The following is a 5,000-nucleotide window of genomic DNA, read 5'->3' as shown; positions in this document are numbered from 1 at the left end:
CGGGCACCAGGTCAACCGCACCCTTTTTCGGCCGCCTTCGCCTCCAAATTTTTCCCCCCGTTTCCTTGCCCACTCCTCGGTCACTTCATACGCCCTCCCCCTTACATCCACCGTACGCAACACCTCCACCGGGCTTAATAGTCCACAACCGGGACCCAGGGCCTTCCCCGCTCTCAACAACCTCCACCCACGGTCCCCCTCCACCGGGCTTAATAGTCCACAACCGAGACCCAGGGCCTTCCCCGCTCTCAACAACCTCCACCCACGGTCCCCCTCCACCGGGCTTAATAGTCCACAACCGGGACCCAGGGCCTTCCCCGCTCTCAACAACCTCCACCCACGGTCCCCCTCCACCGGGCTTAATAGTCCACAACCGGGACCCAGGGCCTTCCCCGCTCTCAACAACCTCCACCCACGGTCCCCCTCCACCGGGCTTAATAGTCCACAAGCGAGACCCAGGGCCTTCCCCGCTCTCAACAACCTCCACCCACGGTCCCCCTCCACCGGGCTTAATAGTCCACAACCGAGACCCAGGGCCTTCCCCGCTCTCAACAACCTCCACCCACGGTCCCCCAAGACGCACGTTCCAAGCCTTAACCCTCAGACCATCCACCCCCCCTGGGGGGGACCCCACACCCACCTGACCCCAACTCACTCCCACCAAAAACACCACCACCGCCACCGCCTCAACGGCCTGCCCCACCCAGCACTCCCACACACACACCTGCCCCACCAACGCTCCACACACGCTTTCTTCCCTCTCCCCGACCCGACCCAAGCCATCGCACCGCACCGGGTGAGGGCCTAAGCTTCCTCGCCCGCCCCCCCGCCCCCGACACGCAGGCAGGCAGAGGGAAAGGCCTCAGCGCCCCCCAGGACCGTCGCGCCGCCTTGGCCTCACGGCTTCCCTGCTCCCGCACGGCAGACACACGCCCCGCTCTACCCCCGCTGGGGCCAAAAGCTGCCTACGGCACCTGGGATTCCCAGGCGGTCACCCATCCAGGTACTAGCCAGGCCCGGGACGGTTTACCTTCCGAGATCGGACGAGATCGGGGGCATTCGGTCCGGTATGGCCGTAGGCCCCCGCCTCCCCGGGCTTTAGCGTCAGCAGCCTGGCCTCAGTCAGCCGGGCCCAAACAATTAACCCGGAGGCCGGGCCGAGGGAAAACTTCCTCCGAGCCGGCCCAAGGGGAAGGGAGGACGAGGACGCCGGGCCCGGGAGGTGACAGGACGTGCACGTCAGACCCGGGAAGCTGTGCGCCCCGAGGTTAACCCCCGGGCCGGGGCGGGGAGAGAAAAATGTTCTAAGTCCGGTAGGGACAGCAGGTCAACCCCGGTCCGAGGCGGGGAGAGAAATTTTCCAAGTCCGGCAGGGACAGCAGGTCAACCCCGGCCGCCGTAGCAGAGGTTGACCTGGTGTCCGATTCGCTCCCCGGGCACCAGGTCAACCTCGGGCGCTTTAGCGGAGGTTGACCTGGTGTCCGATTCGCTCCCCGGGCACCAGGTAAACCGTGGCCGCTTTCAGCGGAGGTTGACCTGGTGGCCGATCCCCTCCTGGGGCTCCAAGTCCGGCAGGGACAGCAGGTCAACCCCGGCCGCTTTAGCAGAGGTTGACCTGGTGTCCGATTCGCTCCCCGGGCACCAGGTAAACCGTGGCCGCTTTCAGCGGAGGTTGACCTGGTGGCCGATCCCCTCCTCGGGCTCCAAGTCCGGCAGGGACAGCAGGTGAACCCCGGCCGCTTTAGCAGAGGTTGACCTGGTGTCCGATTCGCTCCCCGGGCACCAGGTAAACCGTGGCCGCTTTCAGCGGAGGTTGACCTGGTGGCCGATCCCCTCCTGGGGCTCCAAGTCCGGCAGGGACAGCAGGTCAACCCCGGCCGCTTTAGCAGAGGTTGACCTGGTGTCCGATTCGCTCCCCGGGCACCAGGTAAACCGTGGCCGCTTTCAGCGGAGGTTGACCTGGTGGCCGATCCCCTCCTCGGGCTCCAAGTCCGGCAGGGACAGCAGGTCAACCCCGGCCGCTTTAGCAGAGGTTGACCTGGTGTCCGATTCGCTCCCCGGGCACCAGGTAAACCGTGGCCGCTTTCAGCGGAGGTTGACCTGGTGGCCGATCCCCTCCTCGGGCTCCAAGTCCGGCAGGGACAACAGGTCAACCCCGGTCCCAGGCTGGAGAGAAAAATTTTCTAAGTCCGGCAGGGACAGCAGGTCAACCCCGGCCGCTTTAGCAGAGGTTGACCTGGTGTCCGATTCGCTCCCCGGGCACCAGGTCAACCTCTGGCGCTTTAGCAGAGGTTGACCTGGTGTCAGATTCGCTCCCCGGGCACCAGGTCAACCTCGGGCGCTTTAGCAGAGGTTGACCTGGTGTCCGATTCGCTCCCCGGGCACCAGGTAAACCGTGGGCGCTTTCAGCGGAGGTTGACCTGGTGGCCGATTCCCTCCTCGGGCTCCAAGTCCGGCAGGGACAGCAGGTCAACCCCGGTCCCAGGCGGGGAGAGAAAAAATTTCAAAGTCCGGCAGGGACAACAGGTCAACCCCGGTCCCAGGCTGGAGAGAAAAATTTTCTAAGTCCGGCAGGGACAGCAGGTCAACCCCGGCCGCTTCAGCTGAGGTTGACCTGGTGTCCGATTCGCTCCCCGGGCACCAGGTAAACCGTGGCCGCTTTCAGCGGAGGTTGACCTGGTGGCCGATCCCCTCCTGGGGCTCCAAGTCCGGCAGGGACAACAGGTCAACCCCGGTCCCAGGCGGGAGAGAAAAATTTTCTAAGTCCGGCAGGGACAACAGGTCAACCCCGGTTCCGAGCGGGAGAGAAAAATTTTCTAAGTCCGGCAGGGACAACAGGTCAACCCCGGTCCCAGGCGGCAGAGAAAAATTTTCTAAGTCCGGCAGGGACAACAGGTCAACCCCGGTCCCAGGCGGCAGAGAAAAAATTTCTAAGTCCGGCAGGGACAACAGGTCAACCCCGGTCCCAGGCGGCAGAGAAAAAATTTCTAAGTCCGGCAGGGACAACAGGTCAACCCCGGTCCCGGGCGGGAGAGAAAAATTTTCTAAGTCCGGCAGGGACAACAGGTCAACCCCGGTCCCAGGCGGCAGAGAAAAAATTTCTAAGTCCGGCAGGGACAACAGGTCAACCCCGGTCCCAGGCGGGAGAGAAAAAATTTCTAAGTCCGGCAGGGACAACAGGTCAACCCCGGTCCCAGGCGGCAGAGAAAAATTTTCTAAGTCCGGCAGGGACAACAGGTCAACCCCGGTCCCAGGCTGGAGAGAAAAAATTTCTAAGTCCGGCAGGGACAGCAGGTCAACCCCGGCCGCTTCAGCTGAGGTTGACCTGGTGTCCGATTCGCTCCCCGGGCACCAGGTAAACCGTGGCCGCTTTCAGCGGAGGTTGACCTGGTGGCCGATCCCCTCCTGGGGCTCCAAGTCCGGCAGGGACAACAGGTCAACCCCGGTCCCAGGCGGGAGAGAAAAATTTTCTAAGTCCGGCAGGGACAACAGGTCAACCCCGGTTCCGAGCGGGAGAGAAAAATTTTCTAAGTCCGGCAGGGACAACAGGTCAACCCCGGTACCGGGCGGGAGAGAAAAAATTTCTAAGTCCGGCAGGGACAACAGGTCAACCCCGGTCCCAGGCTGGAGAGAAAAAATTTCTAAGTCCGGCAGGGACAACAGGTCAACCCCGGTCCCAGGCTGGAGAGAAAAAATTTCTAAGTCCGGCAGGGACAACAGGTCAACCCCGGTCCCAGGCTGGAGAGAAAAAATTTCTAAGTCCGGCAGGGACAACAGGTCAACCCCGGTCCCAGGCGGGAGAGAAAAATTTTCCAAGTCCGGCAGGGACAACAGGTCAACCCCGGTCCCAGGCGGCAGAGAAAAAATTTCTAAGTCCGGCAGGGACAACAGGTCAACCCCGGTCCCAGGCGGGAGAGAAAAATTTTCTAAGTCCGGCAGGGACAACAGGTCAACCCCGGTCCCAGGCGGGAGAGAAAAATTTTCTAAGTCCGGCAGGGACAACAGGTCAACCCCGGTCCCAGGCGGCAGAGAAAAATTTTCTAAGTCCGGCAGGGACAACAGGTCAACCCCGGTCCCAGGCGGGAGAGAAAAAATTTCTAAGTCCGGCAGGGACAACAGGTCAACCCCGGTCCCAGGCGGCAGAGAAAAAATTTCTAAGTCCGGCAGGGACAACAGGTCAACCCCGGTCCCAGGCGGCAGAGAAAAAATTTCTAAGTCCGGCAGGGACAACAGGTCAACCCCGGTCCCAGGCTGGAGAGAAAAAATTTCTAAGTCCGGCAGGGACAACAGGTCAACCCCGGTCCCAGGCGGCAGAGAAAAATTTTCTAAGTCCGGCAGGGACAACAGGTCAACCCCGGTCCCAGGCGGGAGAGAAAAATTTTCTAAGTCCGGCAGGGACAACAGGTCAACCCCGGTCCCAGGCGGGAGAGAAAAAATTTCTAAGTCCGGCAGGGACAACAGGTCAACCCCGGTCCCAGGCGGGAGAGAAAAATTTTCTAAGTCCGGCAGGGACAACAGGTCAACCCCGGTCCCAGGCGGCAGAGAAAAATTTTCTAAGTCCGGCAGGGACAACAGGTCAACCCCGGTCCCAGGCGGCAGAGAAAAAATTTCTAAGTCCGGCAGGGACAACAGGTCAACCCCGGTCCCAGGCGGCAGAGAAAAAATTTCTAAGTCCGGCAGGGACAACAGGTCAACCCCGGTCCCAGGCGGCAGAGAAAAAATTTCTAAGTCCGGCAGGGACAACAGGTCAACCCCGGTCCCAGGCGGGAGAGAAAAAATTTCTAAGTCCGGCAGGGACAACAGGTCAACCCCGGTCCCGGGCTGGAGAGAAAAATTTTCTAAGTCCGGCAGGGACAACAGGTCAACCCCGGCCGCTTTAGCGGAGGTTGACCTGGTGTCCGATTCGGTCCCCGGACACCAGGTCAACCTCTGGCGCTTTCAGCGAGGTTGACCTGGTGGCCGGCTGAGCTCTGGAAGTCCGAATGGGGTTGAATTTGACC

The 5,000-nt window shown here is 61.5% G+C and overlaps 1 non-coding gene across 1 annotated transcript; it reads right to left on the bottom strand.

Moving 5' to 3' along the window:
- Window positions 1-962: 962 nt before the first annotated feature.
- On the bottom strand, window positions 963-1,081 carry LOC142006226 (5S ribosomal RNA). Its single transcript, XR_012643332.1, has one exon. It is a non-coding gene; the product is annotated as a 5S ribosomal RNA (ribosomal RNA).
- Between the last annotated feature and the right edge of the window lie 3,919 nt (window positions 1,082-5,000).

Source organism: Carettochelys insculpta, unplaced genomic scaffold (assembly GCF_033958435.1).
Source record: "Carettochelys insculpta isolate YL-2023 unplaced genomic scaffold, ASM3395843v1 scaffold_0046, whole genome shotgun sequence".
NCBI classification, from domain to species: Eukaryota; Metazoa; Chordata; order Testudines; family Carettochelyidae; genus Carettochelys; species Carettochelys insculpta.
This window is presented reverse-complemented; position numbering and strand designations above follow the sequence as displayed.